Source organism: Nuphar pumila, chromosome 1 (assembly GCF_984573655.1).
Source record: "Nuphar pumila chromosome 1, dmNupPumi1.hap1.1, whole genome shotgun sequence".
Lineage (NCBI taxonomy): Eukaryota > Viridiplantae > Streptophyta > Magnoliopsida > Nymphaeales > Nymphaeaceae > Nuphar > Nuphar pumila.
This window is the reverse complement of record NC_143249.1, coordinates 25,050,662-25,072,348: the sequence shown is the minus strand read 5'-3', so window position 1 is coordinate 25,072,348 and position 21,687 is coordinate 25,050,662. Positions and strand designations below refer to the sequence as shown.

The 21,687-nt window shown below is 33.9% G+C and overlaps 1 pseudogene; it reads left to right on the top strand.

The window, feature by feature from the left end:
- The first annotated feature begins 13,694 nt into the window (after positions 1-13,694).
- Positions 13,695-14,198, top strand: LOC149848404 (ethylene-responsive transcription factor ERF019 pseudogene; annotated as a pseudogene).
- Positions 14,199-21,687: the final 7,489 nt, after the last annotated feature.

Here is a 21,687-nt window from a genome sequence, read left to right as displayed (position 1 = left end):
TATGGATAAAGTGAAACCTGTGTTCAACATGATCGACACTTTATTCTTAACATGTCTATTTCTTTATATAACCTTGACTGTTTATCTGTATTTACTTGTGTGTTTTTTCTTTTAATTTGTCATTAATTGAATTATATTAATATTTTCCAACTTAGATTTATCATTTAATAATCTTAATCATCATGATTTACAAGTCTTGTTCAAGAATTTGTACTTGATGATATTCGTGCTTATTGCTATTTGGTTTAGTGTTCACTGACATCACAAATTTGTACTTATATTGCAAATTTTTATTTATCTTATTTAAGACATCCTTTTCAGCACTGTCACCGATATCGGCGATATTTTGAAAATATTGTGAGAAATACTGATATTTTAATGTAGCCGATATTAAAGGTAATATCTCATGATATTTTCAAAATATCGCCAGAAGACAAAATATTGTGATATTATCCCAATAATATCATGATATTTTTGAAAAAACTCTTTATTTATTTATTTTAAATTTGCATTTTCTTTTTTTTTGTTTCTTTTATATTTTAAAACCTTTAAAACATGTTTATTTATATTTTTAGAAGAAAAATAATGCAAAACTTATTATGTTCTTAATTTTTTGTTGTTATTTATATTCATATTTTTTTAAACTCCCGAGATATTCCCAAGATATTTTTGAGATTTATCAACTTTTTAAAATCTCTCTGAGAAATACCATCATTGAGAAATTACCTTTAACGATTCAGGTGACTATACTTTTTAAATTCTTGATACTAGTTAAGCTGCAAACTCTACAACCTTGCATTGCAAACAACTATCATATTCCTTGTGATATGCAAGCTACTAGTGCATTCATGGTTGTACCGCTAAATTGCAACTCTCCTAACAAAATACTCAAAAACTTTGTTTTCTTCTTTTATTTCTTTTGGCAAGTATCAAATTTAAACCCAAGATTCTGAGTAAGATGCAGAATACTGGGATTGCGGTTGGACAAATTATTCTTAGACAAATTTTTAACAGCAACTCTTACTAGATGTGTTTTTTCAAGGGAAGGTTGATTTATGTTGCATTCTGTAGGATCTATTCCATTCATGAGTCTTGCATTGATGTTACAGACTTATATCCATATGTCACATAGACAAGGACACATGTTCAAGATATGACACACATACTTGGTATGACAAGCTGATCATGCATATTTTACTTATATTTTTTTATACTTTTACACATGATCTTGTGCATACTCAATGTTTAAATGCCCATGTTTAGTTGATTTTGATTTGTTTTCATGCAGGAAAGCTTCGTTTCGAATTTCATCGAAATCGAAATTAAAATGAGCAATTTGGAGCAATTTGATGGCCTTTGGATCGAACCCCGAAAAATGGATCTGTAAAATTTTAAACTTCAGATTTGACTCACTTATGTTTTATTAATAGTTTAGTTTCTAACATGGTTTTTAGAAATAATATTTTAGGTGAGGCATTTTGAAAATTATTGAAATTAAGAGTTTTTTTATAGAAAATTTCCAAAAGTTCTCTTCTAACCCTAAGCTCCTATTATAAAAAAGAGTTTAAGAGGAGAGAGGGACATTTTTTACTCCTTGGGATTCATGCCCCCTTCTCCACTTGTCTCTTCTCTTTCTCCCAGCCCCCCCCCCATCTTCTTCTCTTTCTTCTTTTTCTCTTTTCTCTTCTTCTTTTTCTTCTTTCATCTCTTCTCTTCTTTCTCCATTGGCCACTTGGTTTGGGTTCTTTTCATGATTGAAGATCAACTCCGAAAGTACGTAACAAGCCACAACATAAAGGAAATGATGCTCTTCTCCTCCTTAATCCACTCATCTCCCCTTTTTTCTTTAGTTTAGGTTTGCATGAATATATATTAGTTTTTTTTTAGAATTTATTTCAGTCTTAAATTTGATTTTTATTTATGTAAAAATCTGATTTTTAAAACCAGCAGCTAGGGCAGCCGGTCGACCCAACCCCAAGCTGTCGACCATACCCGTGCAACAACAAACAGTTGGCCAGACCTATTTGCATGATTTTTTTTAGTTACTTATAGAGATCAATTGTTAGTTTTGTTACTTTTTTTTTATATTAGGTTAGCATTTTAATTAGTGATACACATGTTAGGATAACATTTTTGCAAAAATTTCATGCAAGTTTGATATTAAAAATCTAGTTTGTGCATATTTCATAACACCAAAACCGAGTTTCACGTGTTCTATAAAATCTGATTTTTTGCAAAACCGTGACCTATTCTTTTCCCAATTAAAGTTATTTATTTTCTTAAATTTAGTCATAGCAATCTGTTATATTTAGATTCATTTCAATTATTGTTTTAGTGGGACTAACCGTAACTAGAATAGATAGTCTAGTTTGCCTTTGTTTTTGTGTTGGTTTTGAGTTTTGCAGATAGGTCGTGAGCTTATTGATTTTAGGTGGAGTGCAGTAGTGGTAGACATATCAAGGCCGTACATACGAGGACAACAGAAGCTAGTTGGCGAGCAGACAAAGACCTGCTGTTTTTTATTTTTTAGGGCATTAGGCCAATTATTTATCTTGGGTTGTATTAATTTTTATTTTTGCTTGAACATTTTTAATAGGATTAATTGTGTATTGGTTTATTTTTTAGGCAATAGGAAGTGTGTTTTGTTTGGAGTACAAAGTTTTAACCCATTCCCTGAGTTCGACTCAGACTTCACCACTAGTGTGAGCCAGTTATTTATAATTTGGTGAGCGGTTTACATTGACAAATTTTCATTGAAAATATATTTTGAAAATACTTTTAAGAAAATGTGCATCAAATTTTGGTGCCGTTGTCAGAGAAAGGCGATTTAAGACTAAGTACTCACTTTATTGCTTCTGTTTTACGTATATTTAGGACTGCTAGTTTGCTTTTGAATTTTCCTAAGATTGTCTAGTTCATTTTCTGTTGATATCTAAGATTGTTTAATTTACTTTGGTTTATTAATTTGGATTGTTAGAACCACGTTGAGTGCAAACCATAGCGCCAGTTTAATTTTTCTGCCCAGCCTACCTACTAAGGTATCATTTTAGGTAACCAAGCATATAGTTTGTTTTCAAGTTCTATAAATGCACTTTGGTGTAAGTTGTTTATTTCATTACTTTCTTGCTTGCTTCGTGGTGTAGCTTGATTGTGATTGCACACTAGTGTAAGTAAAAAGCCCCTAAGATGAGTGTTGCACTAGGTCTCAACTTAATGGTGTATGCAACAATGAAACTCTTTAGGCCTTGAACTTATTGATCCTGTCGTTAATCCTGAATTATTCCTCAAGAGATCCCATAGAGCCAGACCCATGGTGGAATATCTCGCTCAAGTCCATCCTTTGGGGGAGTACTTAGTTCCTACCGAGTACACTCTCATCTCCTGCATCGTGAGACCTGATGTAGAATCTCTATAATATGAAATCAAGGCTAGTGTCATCCAAATGTTACCATCCTTCTATGGCCTTAGTAACGAGGATCCCTATTGTCATCTCGATGAGTTTCTAGAGATCTGTTTCACTGTTAGGATCAACAACTTTGGAGATGACACACTTATGTTAACCTTGTTCCTGTTCTCCCTCATATTAGATTAGACTACACTGTATAAAATCGAATTATATAAGAATATTTACTATCATATAAGAACAATATTAAATTTGATAAATATTATGAAGAATCGATATACATTTTTGAACTCATTTTCAATAGGAAAAAAAACATAAAAGTAAGACAGAGCAATAATACATGCACTTACAATACATTTTCTTTGTGACATTAGATGCTTTGTCAACACTTAAATAGGTAGATGCTCAACTGCATTTATACATCAAATTCAGGGTCTATCCATGAGTCCACCAACTAATTAAGACTTTTTGGCAATACAAGCTCTTTCTTCTCCGCTTGTGATGTAGTAACCGATATTGTGGTCAAGGTTTCATTTTTACATACATTTTATTTTTACTCAAATTCATTCTAAATTTTAATTCCCCATGTGGTTCTTAACAACCATTTATCTTATATAAAGTTAAATGGATCACATAAAAACATTAAAATTATGATAAATTAATATAAGCATTACATATATTGCATGTTATTAATTCATTCATTTTGAAAATAAAACATTTTTATTTAAATGTGTCACTTTTATCCTTTATAAACCAATTTAAGTTTGTTGTGTGTTACTTTATCGATATTTATTATAATAGTACATATGACATGTTTCACCTTATGTGATTCACAATCGTATGACCTCAAATCACTTGCAATCATATGACCTCATAAGCGAAAAAGAGAGAGAATAGAAGAAGAAGGCTGGACGATTGGTTGAATCCTTGTGTCTTCAACTTCCTTGCATGCAAAACACTTAAAGACTTTCTTGTTGATGTTTTTATAGTTTCCTTATTTATAGAATTATAAGAGACTTGTCTCCTAATGATGATGTATTAAGTACACATAAATATAATATATTTTTATTGCATAAATACATCATTAATAAGTTTAAAACCCACACTTAGATGTATATAGATGTCATTGAGCTACGGTTCAAATTTCGTTCAAATCAGACTTAAAACGAGAGAGATATCACATTTTTAGTGAAACGGGTCAGACCTCGGGGCAAACCGGGACATTTTGGATCCAACTGGCCCATTTGGGCCTTAGATCTGGGCCCAAACGCCACATTCTAGCCCATTTATATTTTTTTTAGAATATATTTGCTAAAAACCCCTCCAAAAGCGGCGCCTAGCTGCAATAAAACCATTTTAATCCTCTTTCTGGAATTTCCAGAAAATAGGTCATTTGCTTAAAAATGAACTTGCTAACCCTAGCATTTTTGTCTGTTCCTAGGGAATTGCGTCCCACACCCGATTCTTCCTCTTCCCTCTTCTCTCCCAGCCGTCCTGCATCCCTCTTCTTCACCCTTCATGGTCGAGCATGGCCTCCAAGCACATCCATTGAAGCCGTCGTCCCCTCTTCTCCCATTTTTCCTCTTCCACACATTCCCTTCTTTGCCCCTTGTTGAACCTAATGTCTCATGTGTATTATGCAGGTTGTAGCAGTCGTGGAAGCACTCCAGCTATGGTAGGGACGCAGTCTGTTCGTCCATGGCTAGCCAGCCCGGCCCCCATCCGGCTCTCTTCACCATCACCTTCACGCCATCCTCGAAATGCCACTCGTTGCCATTTCCAACCCACTGCAACAAAGCAGAGTTTGACAGCACCATTGAGGGCTGTGTGCGCAAGTCCTAAGCAAGATTATGCTCCTCTCTATTCCTTCCATTCGTCAGACGTCCCAATATGAGGTATGTCTTCCTTTTCCTCTTTCTTCTAGCATAAAATCCCCAATGTGCATGTGGTTTTCGGTTTTTATTTTGAATTGTCTGCATTTTCCATGTTTTTCAAGCCTTAGTGTAGGTATGGTGGTGCTGGAACCAGCACATAGGTCGAGTTTAGCTCTTCATCGCTGTTTTAGTTTTTCTGTTCTTGATATTTTGAAATAATTGGAACCGCTTTCCCCTTGTGCGCCTATGGCCGACTAGAGTATTTCTAGTCGGCTGTAGCAGTTGACTTTAGGCCTTTAGTTTTGTAATTAGTATTAGTTAATTGCTATTTTTGTAGTGTAGGAAGTGATTTCAAATTCGTAGGAATGTTGCTTAAGTTTTAATGACTCTTTTGTTTTAGTTAGATGCTAAACCATAAAAATCAGGTAGGATTTCCTAATCGATTTGGGTGTTCTGTGCAATTAGGATATAGATGATGATTTTTAGTTGTTAGAATTATATTTAGTAGTGTAATGTCTGAATAATAGGTTAATTATGTATGGTGGTAGATTAGTTTTACTGAATTTTGTCATTTATTAAGCTAATTCTTATGTTAGCATTAGTTAGTTTTATTTTCAATATAGTCGATATTAGCAATCACATGTTAGGCTAGAGGTGTTAGTAGTAGCTAGCTTGGTGTTTCCAGCCTGCGTTATATAGTTAATTGGTGAGCTTCATTAGGATGCAGCTGAATAGTTTAATGTTATATTAGATTAACGTTGTTCTTTTCTTTTGATATAATTTATACGTATTTTGATTTAGGCATCATAGTGTAACCAGTCCATTAAGTGTTCTTCTGTTGGTGTTAGGATTAGAGTTAGATGTTTAAAGTATTACTTAGTTGATTATTTCAATGGGACATGAGTTAGTCATATGATTGTTGTTTGGAGTTGGATTAAATGCAAATCTAACAGTAGTTAGGATTAAGTTAATATGTAACTTTAATTGACAGTTAGTTTCATCTTGAAGTTTGTTGTTTCAAGGTTAATTAATTGATTTACATTAAGTATTTACTTTAGATTAGTAATGTTGATAATTTAGTAATCTAATTCATGTTTGTATGTTAGTTCCAATTAGCATATAATTTACATGCATATTAGTATTCTAATCTAGCATTAATGTTTCTCGTAGATAAAGTAGGTAGTTAATTTAGATTTTGTTTTCTTAGCATAGTTAGTTGTATTTTATGTTAGTTAGTTAGCATTAGGCTGTGAATGATTGTAATTGTATTTGTTTTGAGTAGCATTGCATTCTTGGGATTAACACAAATGAATAATACACTGAATTCAATTCCAGAATATTACATGGATTTACACTCATTGCTTTAAGTGTTAATTTTCTAAGATTTATCGATATTATTGTTCCAGTCTATTCATTCGCATGTTTACTGTTTGCAAACCAAAGTTCAACTCGTTTCAAGTTGATTTGGTTTGCCTTTTAAGCATTCTACAAAATTAGGTTTTTCGCGATTTTAGATTTTGGGTCAATCGGTTCTAGAATTTTGATTAAACTTGAAACACTTATATCCATAGTTTCTGGATGAGTTTTTAAATTCTGTAAAATTCGAAAGACTCTTGAGTGTGTCAGAAAGAGAACAAAAGAGAAATACTTAGAATCAGACTTAGTTTTCCTCTTCATACTTCCTATTTGCAAAAACCTATTTGAATCCGATTTTGCACTATTCAGGGACAAAACAGTTATTTGCGTACTTAGTTGATTTTCGTAGTTTTTAGTATTTGCTAACATATAATTGATGAACTAATAGTAGTTAGGCTAGTTAAAGTATATTTAACTCGTTAGTCTAGTTAGAAATGATAGTTTTGGTTTTCTTCATTTTTAAGTATAGTTTAATCCAGTAATTAGTTTAGAAATAATTGTAGATGTAACTTAGAATTAATGATTGACTCTATGCTGACTCTTTATTTTCATTGTTGTAGGTTGATGAGTTAGAAACAGGTCTACAGATGTATTTACAATACGAAGTGCAGATGCATGTGTGGTGAAAAGACAGAATTACCCCTGACAATCTGGAGAAGACTTAGCAATCTATTTCAGTTCATTTTCATTTTCATTTTCATTTTTTTGATTGTCATTTAATTAGAATTGTAATATTAACGTAGTTGTAAACAGTTGTGATATTAATAAATTGAAGTTTTAGATTTTAATGCGAATGTATCCCGTTCCCTGTGGATTCGACCCGTACTCGCCACATTCATGGAAAGTCGGTTATTATTACTTGATGGGTGATTTTCCAAAATGATTTCAATGATGAAAATACGTTTTAAATAACGATTACAAAAATACCATCACCTAACAACAAAAGTCTGTTATGCTATATTTTTTTCCTTTATTGTTATATTATGAGAGTATGGACATGAAAGCATGAATACAAATACATTGACAAACATTTAAAACAAGAAAGCAACGCCTTCATGTTTCACAACATTCAATAACACTATATCAGTACAAAGTGAAAGAAAAGTACCACTATTAGTTTCAAAGCCCAAAATAAGTAAAAACTGAATAGGTCTTATATCAACAGAGTAGCATCATAATCAACATTCATATCATCAAATCTCATATGATAACGTGGAGCTATCATGGTGCCTTAAGTTCACAAAAATGAAAATCTAACTAATGGCTAACAAATCAACTATATCAATGCGATAAAAACTAATTCACCTTAAGTAGATAAATCTGAAACCTCAATCAAATAAACTAAGGATCAAAAAATTACAAAGAAAATGAAAAAAAGAATGTTAACTAAGAAGAAGAGAAAAGAAAGAAGTAATACACATCATTACCATACTAAATCCTAAAATATAAATATTCAAGATCAAATCAAGCCTAATTTTAAAAATATTTGACGAAAATCTAGTTAAAAATTACAATAGTATATCCCAAATATATCAAACAATCTGCAACTCCCTCCTCTTATAGAGTCGAACCCAACCGGGGCCAGGTTCGACACCTGCAACAACGAGAAGAAGAATAAAAGGAAGAAAGAGAAGAGAAGAGAAGTGGAAGATGAGAGAGAGAGAGAGAGAGAGAGGCCAAGGCCAGGCAGCATCACCCGAGCAGGGAGGTCGAAGAGAGAGAGAGAGTGAGCAAAAAAAAAAAAAAATCAAAAAAGCCTGTATAATGGCGATATACAAGGTCACCATTATAGAGTAAAACCTTATAAGGACAACATTTATATGTCGTCGTTATTGATCTTTAACTATGAGATTATCGGTCGTTAAATATTACCATTAAAGTGTTCTTAACAGCAATGTTTAACGGCCAAATAATGTCATCATTAAAGACATATCTTTAACGAGATATATAAATTCGTGGTTATAGGTATGTTTATAATGATGGCATGTGTGTTGTACTTGATTAATCACAGTGACTTATTATCGTTGTTAAAGTGTCGCCACTATTGACTGACATCCTCATAGTGGCCACATAATATTGCCGTTATAAACATACCTCTAACTGCCATAGCTAAGGTCACCGGTATAGTTATGTTTATAACAGTCACATAGTTAACGGCTATATAATGTCACCTTTATAAACATACCTATAACAGTGATATCTTAAGGTGCCGTTATAAATATGTTCATAATGGTGACATTTGTTCGACGCCAAGGTATTCACAGGGATATCTAAAGTGGTCGTTATTGTTCAGTCAACTTTTTATGTCACCGTTAAAGAGTTGCCGCTATTGACCCTCTGGTCCTTATAGTGATTGTTAGTCTTTTTTAGACTAATTTCATATTAGCAATTTGCACAAAGTTCCTTTTTTTTCTTTAAACTTAAATTTTGATCAAAATTAAGGAAGGAAAATGTTGCTTTCTTGTGCAACCGAGTAGTTTGTTTTACTTGTTGAACTCATCTTTGTGCTCTTCTTTTCCTTTTCTTTTTTTGTTGGATGTTGGTGACACCTTGACATCGTACACCCTTTACATTTTGTAATATTTTAATTATTAATGATATTTATTTATCTTTGCTTAAAATAAAAAGTTTTTGCTGCATGTGTTCAATCAGATTGCTTGAGGTTTTACTGTAAACCATTTTTTGTGGAGAACTTGTAGTGGTCTTTTGGAGGGGGCAGTACATTGGCGCTCTCCCTTTAATAGGGTGATCCGCCACTATGAGGCTCCCCTAGTTGCGTAGAACACTTTCTGCTTAAAGTCAGAAGGCCTATATGCAACTTGGATTCGATTATTCAAGACCGTTATATATATATATATATATATATATATATATATATATATATATATATATATATATATATATATATATAGAGAGAGAGAGAGAGAGAGAGAGAGAGAGAGAGAGAGAGAGAGAGAGAGAGAGAGCTGAACATATTAGGCTCCATTTCTCATTCTGTCCCATAGGTTTTAAGTATTTTATGATAGATTTGAGTCGTTAGATGTGTTTAACATGGTCGATTTAGCGGGAAATGATTCTTGGATCATGTTTTTTCGACAAAAAAAAAGATATTTTTATGAGCTGGAAAAAACAGCTACCTTCATAGCCATTGATTTTGGGTCACCAAAAAAAATTGTATACATGTCAGATTCTAGCTATCCAAAAGTCGGTTCCCACTAAATAAAACTTAACAATACTTAAAACTATGATTTTTTAAGAGGCCTAACGAAAAAGAGAGCCTAATATATATATATATATATATATATATATATATATATATATATATATATATATATATAGTGACTAGAATATGAGAACTAGAAATTCAAGAACTAATGTGTAGACAGTGATTTTTATGAATTTTTTGTTCTTTTCTCTTAAATTTAACCATACAGATGTGATCTACATGCTTGATTTTATAAGAATGCGCTCTTGAATCATCCGATTTTGACGCATAAACCAGTTTTTTTGAAAGCTTTAAAATCAATGGCTCATAATCTTCATAAATATACAAGCATTCAAAAATCATATTTTTCATAAAAAAAATACACTATCCAATGGTTGATTCCTACCAATTTCACCATGCAAGCACATCTACATGGTTGGATTTGCAAAAAAAATGTTGAAAATACCCATATTTTGGGTTCTCATATTTTCAGCATTTTTTTCGCAACTGAAATACGAGAACTAAGCATTTCCAACACTTTTTTTGCAAATACAATCATGTGGATATACTTGGCATGGTGAATTTGCTAGGAATTCACCATTGGATCATGTATTCGATAAAAAAAATGTGATATTTAAATGCTTGAATATTTATGAAGAATATGAGCGATTGATTTTAAAACGTTAGAAAAATCATGTTTATGCATCATTATCGGATAATTAAAGAGCGGGTTCTTATAAATCCAAGCATGTAGATCACACCCGTTAAATTCAAGAGAAAATGACAAAAAAATCCATGAAAATAGCGGCTCACAATTACTTCTCATATTCTAGGGATATATATATAGAGAGAGAGTAATGGGTCGGCGCTAAACCACATGCTAAATAGGTTTTTCAGTTTTTTTTTTCATTTTATTTTTAAATTCTAACCATACTTGATTTTATAAGGATCAACTCTTGAAGCGTTTGATTCCAACATATGGGTGGGTTTTTATAAAGTTTGAAAAATCAATGGGTCCAAAAGCTTAGAGAGAGAGAGAGAAATGGGTCGGTGCTAAACCGCATGCTAAATAGTTTTTTCGAGCTGTTTTCATTTTATTTTTAAATTCTGACCATACTTGATTTTATAGGGATCAACCCTTGAAGCTTTTGATTCCAACATATGGGTCGGTTTTTATAAAGTTTGAAAATCACCGGTCCAAAATCTTTATAAATTTTTTTAGGCTCCAAACATCATTTTTTTTCATAGAAAACACATGATCCAGGTGTGGATTCTTAGTAAATGGTCCATGCCCAACACATTTATAGGGCCCAAACTGTATAAAAAACACTGGAGAAGCTGAAAAATCCATTTAACACGTGATTTGGCACCAAATGGGTTTAGCATGGACCCATATATATATATATATATATATATATATATATATATGAAAGAGGAGTCTGAAGGTATTTGTTTAAGTCAGAGTCAACTATAAGTTTGCAGCTGCAACGTCTATTTCATAGTTCAATTTATTATTTTTGAAAACTATTGAACTGGCGAGACAAATTCACTTTTATGAGCCACCGGCCAGCAATAGTCTCTGAGTGTTAAACACGTGTCCCGACTTATATATATATATATATATATATTCTAGTTCACGTGCAAGATTCTATTCCAACAAAAATCTGCTATATTTTAAAAATATCATGATTTTATCACAATAGGGTTCAAGGACTTCTAGAAGAAAGCAGATCAGGTCATGCTGAACATGAGCGTTTTTGCTCATGCCGACATCGTGGCCATCCGATTTGCTCATGCCGACTTCCAGAATGGATTGGGGGAATACATGACAGCAAAAAACCTGAAAAAAATAAAATATTACATTCACTCACTTCACTAAGGGGTTCTTTATCGAGGTGGGTAGTGAACATAATTCAATATATATATATATATATATATATACTAACGGGTAGGTGTTAAATGATAGGTGTAAAATAATACGTTCCAAATTAGCTTTTCAGGGTTTTTTAATTTTTATTTTTTAAATTCTAACTGTACAAAGGTGATCTATGTACTTTGTTGTATAGAGATCAGCTCTTGAAGTGTTTGATTCGGACACTTGAGAAGTTTTTATAAGGTTCCAAAAATCAACTGTCCAAAATCTTTGTAAATTTTTGAAGCTCCAAATATCATTTTTTTCATCAAAATTACACATGATCCAGGTGTGAATTCCTCATAAACCGATCGTGCCCAACACATTTATGAGGTCAGAACTGCCAAAAAAAATACCAAAAGAACAAAAAAACCTATTTAACACATTAATTTTGCACCTACCCATTTCTCTATATACACAGAGAGATATAGAGGTCTGTGAGGAGCCCCTAGCTGAACTCATAGTAAGAGCTTGTTTTAACCAAATATAGCCTCATCGATGTGTTTGGCATGGTCAAAATAGTAGCAATAGTCTTTTGGATTGTATTTTTCAATGTGAAAATATGCTTTTAGGAGGGTTGAAAATTTGACACATTGAAAGCCATTGATTTTTCGATCCCCATGAAATCTTACATGCACGTTGACATGATCCCAGCACTGGCTTCTAGTGATTTTTCACATGTGCTAGATGTGAAAATAAAAAACAGTTACAGTTAGCCACTTCCTCTTTAACTTCTTATATGTTGAACCAATTTGTCGTGGCATGTGTGGATGATGATTATGGGGGCAGGTTATATGCTCACACACACACACACACACATATATATGCACTGTAGTTACAATGCATGTTCGGGTCTTGATTGAGCACATTCTCAGTTGGAGGTGCACGAGACCTTACACCACCGTACACTAAGAGAAAAAAGTACACAGCTAAATACATACATTAATTTTCCACGTTTATTTTAGAGAGAAAGGTCAACTTTTGACATTTAGTATCTGGGTTCAGATACTGTACCATCTTCATTGATTCCTTACCCGGATTCATGTAGATGGTTTTTTTTTTTTTAAAAAAAACTCAAGCTGGGGTTAGGCAGAGCCTTACCATATGACACTTAAGCCCCATGTGGCAGAATACCATATTATTAACATGTATTTTCTTTTTTTTATATAGTCTAGTTCGGATTAGGCAGACCCCTACCAGTTATACAACTGATACCATCCGGTTTAGAACTTGCAACATCCCTACACAAGGTGACGTGCACTAGCTGATCCTGTAAGACAAGTAGAGCCTCGGTGGTTTAACATGGTATTTTCACGATAAACAAAACTTGAATTTTTATATTTAATATTGTTTACATTTCTACATATTTGGTATATTTTTTATATTTTACATTTACCATTATTCTTTGACCTGGATTCTCCTGAGAAAAACCCAAGAAAAACAGTTCCAACTTATCATGAGGTTATCAATGGGAGCAGTTAGTGCACGTCACCTTGTGTTGGGATGATGCAAATTCGAACCCAAAATGGACCCAAAATGGTAGTTGTAGGAGTCTGCCTAACCCAAGCTTTCTCTGTCGGAAAAAAAAAAAAACTTACCAGAAGGTTCTCTATTTCACACAGAAAATCCTCATGATATCGGTCCTGTTTATGATTGGACATAAATTATGCTTGTTCCATTTCGAGTGGGGGAGAGTGAGCCAGCCAAAAAGTCTAGTCTTCTCTACTCACGTTCTCTGATTCAAGCATTCAAAATGTCAAGCCTTTGCATCTTCAACCTAAATAAGCCACCACTTAGCTTCAGTGCCCCCATCAAGGCTAGTAACCATTGCATCTCTAGCGATTACAAACCGGAGAACAGGGACTCTCACAGCTGTCCGGCAAGATGCAAAGGTCGGAACTGGTACAGAGTGCCGAAGCAGATGCCCGAAATCCATACAAAGGCGTTCGGCGCAGGAAATCGGGGAAGTGGGTCTCAGAAATTCGTTTGCCGGGTTCGAGAGACCGCCTATGGCTGGGCTCGTACTCTACTCCGGAGGATGCGGCTATTGCGCACGACACGGCTGTGTTCTGCCTACGAGGGCTGGATGGAATTAATGGCCTGAATTTTCCTGGAAGCATTAATCCGTCATTCCGCGTCTTTGACATGTCGCCGAAGTCCGTAAAGAGGGTTGCTGTAGAGGCAGGCATGGCCATGGACGCAGAGTTGATGTCTATGGTACTAGTGCAGGAGAGTGGCAGCACAGTGCTGGGAAGCTATGAGAGTGCAAACCAAGAGCTCAAGATATGGGAATCAGATGAGGAAAACTTTTCCCAGGGCCATGTACCGAACCAGCAAACAGAAGGGGAGTTGAGCATCTCAGTGGATGATATGGAAATATGCTTGTAGTAAGACAACCGTTGGATGGTTGATATACATTTTTCCAAGACAATTCCTTCAGTAAATTGTGGAGTGTCCTAGAAAACCTTTTTGCATATGTTTTGGCACATTTATAAAAAAGAAAAAGAGAAAAAAAACAATATTAAGACAGCAGCATAATCTTTTAACACCTCTCTCTCTCTCTCTCTCTCTCTATATATATATATATATATATATATATATATATATAGTAACGGATAGTGCAAAATGATACGTGTCAAATGAAAGATGCTAAATGATCCATACTAAATGAGTTTTTCAGGGTTTTTATATTTTATTTTTAAATTCTGACCGTACAGATGTGATCTATGTACTTGATTTTACAAGAATAGGTTCTTAAAGTGTTCAATTCTGACACAAGGGTGGGTTTTTAAAAGGTTCTAAAAATCAACCGTCCAAAATCTTTGTAAATTTCTGAGGCTCCAAATATCATTTTTTTTATCAATAACACATGATCCAGGTGCAGATTCCTCGTAAATTGATCATGCCCAACACATTTATGGAGTCAGAACTGCGAAAAAAAATACGAAAAGGGCAGAAAAATCCATTTAGCACATACCAATTTCGAACCTACCCATTTTCTCTGTTTATATATATATATAATCGTGTAAAGCAGGATACAACATCCATGATCAGCGTAAGGCATCAATTTTTCACATTTTGGACCTTTAGGTGGTCACCAGTTTTCCGCTCAGAGCTTTAGCGTCGTTCAGGACAGCACTAAAGGTAAAAAATTGTAAATGGATTCCACACCCAGCAAGACCGATGATACTCTCTCTCTCTCTCTCTATATATATATATATATATATATATGTGTGTGTGTGTGCTGCAAAATAATGGCATAGCCCGTTTGCATGTTGACACACAAGTTTTCATCATAATTTGAAGTTTACCTATACAACAACAACAACAACTACGCCTTCATCCCAAAACAATTAGGGTCGGCGATATGAACCAACAAAGAAAATCATTCTGGGTCTTCCACATGAATCCTTCTCCTCCAATCATTTCTATCCAATGCCATGTCCTCGGTGAGGTTCAAAGCATTCATATCCTTTCTTATCATCTTCATCCAAGTCTTCCTAGGTCTACTCCGACCTCTTTTAACTAATATATTTTCTCATTTCAACATCCTTCTAACTGGAGCATCATTAGGCCTTCGCCGAATATGTTCAAACCACCTTTAACGATTCTCTCTCATCTTATTTTCAATGGGTGCAACGCCTACCTTCTTATGTACCTCCTCGTTCTGAATCTTATCTTTTATTATATTTCCACACATCCATCTAAGCATATGCATCTCAGCTACACTCGTTTTTTTAATATGATGTCTCTTGGTAGCTCAACATTCTGTACCATATTGTAAAGCGGGCCTAATAGTCATCCTATAAAACTTTCTCTTCAACCGCAATGGCATTGTACGATCGCACAACACTCCAGTTGCACTTTTCCATTTCATCCACCCAACCTTTATCCTATGATTTACATCTCCATCAATTTCTCTATACTTTTGAATGATAGATCTCAAATATTTGAAACAATCATCCATCGATATTTCTTGCTCACCAAGCTTTACTACACTCTCATCACTACTTCGTTGCTTACTAAACTGACATTTCATATATTCTGTCTTACTCTTACTCAACTTAAAACCTCTTGCTTCCAATGTCTGTCTCCATAATTCTAACTTAGCATTAACCCCAGCTCTAGACTCATCAATCAAAACAATATTACAATTTAAAGTTTACCTATGCTTTAAAAAAATTTTAAAGTATTCATAAACTTTGTTATGATTAATGAACAAAACCCATAGCAGTTTTGACTTTAGCAAAATCTCAAATTAAACTTTTAAAATTTTATTAATTACTTTTTTTATCTTATTATTGAAACTTCACTCTCTTTTCTATAAGTTGCACCAGTTTGTTTGGGAGCATGGGGTTGTTTATCTAAATATCAATCATTATAAAGATTGGCTACAAATTCAGTCTTGTGGCCAACTTTCACAGCATTCAAAGGTGAAGCATTTTTAGTGAGAATCACAACCACAAGTTGAACTTTTCTCATGTTTTACTAAACTTGGGAAAGTGTTGGATGCGATAGTGATTTGCAATCACAATAAGCTGAGAAAATCCATACATCACAGGACATTGTAAACTTGCTCTAAAAATAGAAATTTGAGAGAAGAAAACTCAAATCAAAGCACACATCAGATTCATAAGCGTTGCAAACTTAGATTATGATATCAGACCAAACCCACATTCTAATTGTTGGAAAGCTAAATCATAACATCTTTTTACTATACCAAGGTGGGTTAGCAGTGATTGTAATTAATTTTGAAAAAAGTTTGTATGAGGTGTACAGACAAAAGTTTGGTTCCTTTATGAGATTTTACAAATGTTGAGAGTATTTTTAAATTATACAAAAATGTTTGTCGCTATTTTGAAAATTTCCTTAATAGCATCAATTTCCATGTCATTTTCAAAAGATGGTCAAACCATGAAACATAAAACGTGGCCGCATCGATCCATTGTGCATTCTCCTAATTCTGTTGACCCGGAAACTTGAAAATCTGAGTTTGGACTTGACACCATACCCAAAAATCTGATCCAAGTCTAATTCCACCTGGTTCCGAACCAAACCAAACCCGTTACCCCTACTTATCACTTACCCTCGTGGAGTCGACACGCTTCTCCAAATTCTCTTGCAACGAGAAATCTTACAAAAAAAAGTAGAAAAAAAAGCTTTCTTCAATACCTGTTTGAGAGCCTTGCATAAGCTTTTGTTTTTTCAGAAAGAAAGAAAAATTAATAAATAAACAAAATTACAAGTAATCATACATTACACATTTAAATGGACTCAATAAAAACCTCCCACTCCATGTGCCTGAGTTTTTTTGTTAGGAAGAGTGTGTGAAAGTAGCAAAGTTATCAAACCACACAAAAAATAACAATACACAATTTTTAACATGGTTCAATCACAAGGGTCTACGTCCACGGTATTGCGGTCCTCTCTCAATCTCTCAAAGGTAATGATCCAAGAGAGAGAGGACCTCTATTATTTATAGAGCAAGGTTACACAATTTTGGAGGAGAGTCCTTCTCCTTTTGGTACATAGCAAAGTCTCACTTCTTGTGGGAGATCACTAACATCTCTGTTAATTCTAGATTCTTTTTGTTTCCTCTTCTTTCTTGGAGAACTCTCAAAGGTAGGACTCTTGCTCATACAGTGGGAGACTTCATCAGTAAGTCATCAGTTTCATCGGGGAGTCCTCGTGTAGAGGACTTGCTCACACGCTGGGAGACTTCAAGGGAGCTCTCTTGAGAGCAAAATCATGGTCGTCGCCCAAGGGTGTTGGGCATAGTAGGGTGGGGCCTTGACTGCTAGATGGGTAGTCAAGGCTCGATTCCCATGGGCATCACCCTTCTGCGCAAGCCGAGAACCAGCTTAGTCCCCATGGCAAGGGGTCCTAGACTCATAGTTTTATGCCACTAGCACGACTTTTCATTTTTCAAGTACTATTGTTTCATAGGCATTTGTAGGGATTAGGGTTTTGATCAATAAGGTTTTTGTTCTGAAATTCTTGGATGAGTCCACGAATAGGATGTTTTCCTTCACTCCCTTTCCCAGAAAAGGAAAATGAACGTATTTATTTTCAGATTGTGTGAATTTTGTGATTGCTTTTTGTTGACCTTAAGTCTTGACCTCTACCTATATATATATATATATATATATATATATATATATATATATATATATATATATATATATATATATATATATATATATATATATATATATATATATAAGGTTGTTTCTAATATGGATTTCTGGTGTATGGGGATCAGAATGATCATAAATCTTCTTTTGGCTTAGGGAAAAGGACTCCCTAACGCTTATGGAAGAGACCTACGGTGACCATGCAGACAAAACATCCAGTTTGTAAGACATTGGTGGATGAGACTAGCTTGCATGTAGTCAAGATGTTGGCAATAGACTAAGGTCTCTTTTGGATGAGAGGAGGCAAAACCAGGTCCTTAAAAACTCAGTTTGCCAAAAAACCAAGTTTTGTTGATGTTTGGATGACCAAAAATCTAAAAAACTAAGCTTTAGGTCCCAAAACTCAAAAGATAATGATAATAATGGCTGGTCATTTTTCGGTTCGCTACCAACCAGAAAATGGTCAAGCTTGGTGTTGTCTGATCAAGAGGCAGCAGCCTGACAATGTTCCAGACAGTGGCTAACTGGAACTACCAAAAAAATATTTACTAAAAAGACTAAAATAAAAATATGCCAGCCATTTTTCGGCCAGCCACCGGCCAAAAAATGGTTGGGCTCGTGCCTTCTAGGTAAAGAGGCACCAGAAGGGCAATCTTTCAGCCAGTGGTGAAAACACCAAAAATGTTTAAAAAAAAAAACTAAATGGTTTTTTTTTTGCCAGCAACCAGTCAAAAAATGGTCTGGCTACAAGGTCAAATTTTAAAAAAATATTTGAACACTATTGGCCAATGACCGACCAGAAAATGGCATGCCCGATACCGCCTAGAATGAGTGGAATCAACTTGATCATTTCCCAACCGAAAATGGTCATTTTGTGTTGTAAGATTGTGGTGGTTGAAAGACAAGGAGTGAGGGGTGGCATTAGGGGTGGAGAAAGGAGGGCTATGATAAACCAGGTTTGGGGTGAAAAAAACACCCCCACCAAGTTTTTCAAAAACTTTCTTTTGGATTGGGTTTGCTCCAAAAGCCAGCTTTGAAAATGTTTTCTAAACATTCCCAAACTGGGTTTTGAAGGTTAAAACCAAGTTGAGGCCCAAAACTTTGCTTCTAGATAGGCTTTAAGGTGCATCCAAACTGGCCCTAATTAAAATCTTAGTAAGTAGTAGTACTTATTCACTACAAGGATGAGGGTCAATAGCGACTAGCAATGATGTTTCTTGCCATTATTGGCCTATTTATCATCGCTATAGGTCTATAACAACAACAAATAACGACCACCAATTTTTTGCCTTGAGTAATAACGATGACATTTATAGGTCATCGTTAATGTATGACTCAACACCAGTGACAAATCTCATCGAAACTAGGAACACCACTATTGGCGACCTATCCTATAATGATGACTTATTTATAACAGCGATATTTTGGTGTCATTGTTATATCCTGTAACGAGAAGAATTAACTCATCATTATAGTCTATAACAGCAAGAAGTAAGTCACTATTTTAGGCTGTGACAATGACAATTACATTATTGTTATAGGTTGTAATGATAACATAGTGTTAAGGCCTATAACGGTGACACAGAAATATCAGTAGTTTAGGCATTAAACCTACAAAAAAAAAATTATATTTGTTAATTTTTTTTTTACATTACATTAAACAAAATAGGAAACACAATTCAAATATATACTTCAAACATCCTTACACATACATCTATTCAAACATAAGTATACACTTCTCTTACCTCCTTAAACATTCAACTTTAAACATGTATTTAAATATAAACATACACTTTAAAAATATATTCAAATATCCATCTTCTCCAACCCCCTCAAACATCCAACTCCAAATATACATTAAAATATAAAATACACTTCATCTTCTCCAACCTCCAAAACATTCAACTTCAAGCATACGTTCAAATATAAACACACACTTCAAAAAACAAACACACTTCTCTAACATTCTCAAACATTCATCATCTCCAACCCCCTCAAACATTCAACGTCAAACATACATTCAAATATAAACATGCACTTCAAAAAATAAACAAACATCTTCTTCAAAATTCTTTCCTTATATCTTGTCTAAACCTACAACAAACACACTTCAAGAATGTCTTTAATCTGACAATTCAATTATGATAATGTTAATGATAATGATAGCAATATAAAAATTTAGTCTGATAACTTAGAAATATTTTAATCACATTATGATTGAAGGCTCGATAATGCTTTCGCCTTTATTTTCACTTACATGAGAATCTAGAAGAACATAAAGATAACATTAATACAACATTTTTTCACATTTAAGAGGATATCAACCTCAATTCAATATATATATAATTAGTTTCACACCAATTACAAAAGAAAAAGATTTAATATAAGCCAAACAGAAAAAAACTATAAACAGACACATGTCCTTAAAACATAACATGACATAAAAAACTATGACATGTTCATCCAACACATATACATCTCGTTGTCTTATCTACGGGAAAATAAGGGAGATCTAGGATGAGGGGTTCTGTTTGAGAGAATCTATGAAAGTCTGCATCTGCTCTCTTAACTTCATATTTGATTTTATGTCTCGCTCTCGGTCTTCTTTCTCTCACTCCAGTTATTTTGTTAATTGTTTGAGCACTGATTGTGTCACCTTCAGCTAAGAAGATAGCTCTTAAACATGAGTTTTGCTTTTGGATGGAATGACAAATGCACTCATCCTCTCACATGTCTGGACTGCTCCCTGTGAACTTTGGAAAAGACGTCCTACTGTGACATCAATAGACCTCCTTATGAAGAACATGTTTCATCATTTTTAATCTTTAGAGAGTGTAACTTGTTCTACACAACGTTAATATTTGGTTATTAGTAATTAATGATAATGTACAAAACAGAATGAATTAATGTGGATTCTTCTTTACTGCTACAAACTGTGAGTTACTTACAAAGGTATTTTAAGTTTCACAGTAGATGAATGTCATACGATCAAAATCGGTGTACGTCTCTTTATAGAACGCACTAATCGTCGATTCCTGCCTATCTATTAGAATGCAAATAACAAATTTAGAATCTATTAAATCAAACATATTTAACATTATACTACTATATAAAAAAAATTAAAGTTAGAGAATAAGAAACTTACCCTCGCATGAAACCTATGGATATACAAAGACGATCCACTAGTATCTTTGATTGTCTATTTTTCCCTATTCACAAAATTTTTCTTTGATATTCGTTGTTAAACGAAAGGAGATCAATTAGTTCATGAAAATCTAAAAATTTGAATACTTATTTACTTATAAATATATATCAAATATTTATCGTCCAATAGTCTCTAGTGAAAAAGTCGCAAATCTCTTCACACTTCAGAGTCAACTCCCTCAAGAAGATATTTTGTTGCTTTGTTGTGGTTTTCAAACCTCTTCTAATGCTTGTAAAAATATTCTCGCACCCTTGAGTATGATAGTTGAAACTGCTTATCTATGGTAGAATGATGTTTTGTTATATCTTTGTCTAAAACAAACTCTGCATGCACCAAATTATCATAATATAGTTTGTAATATTTTTTATGTATTAATCTGTTTATCAAAATATAGTTAGGTAATATACTTACATAAACTGCCTCACGTAACACTATATTCTCAACCTCTAAGACCTTCATCCATAACTTGTGATTCATGTTGGCCTGCTCTCTAATGATGCACGAAAGCCTCTTAGAGAATATGGAGGCACTCTCGCCC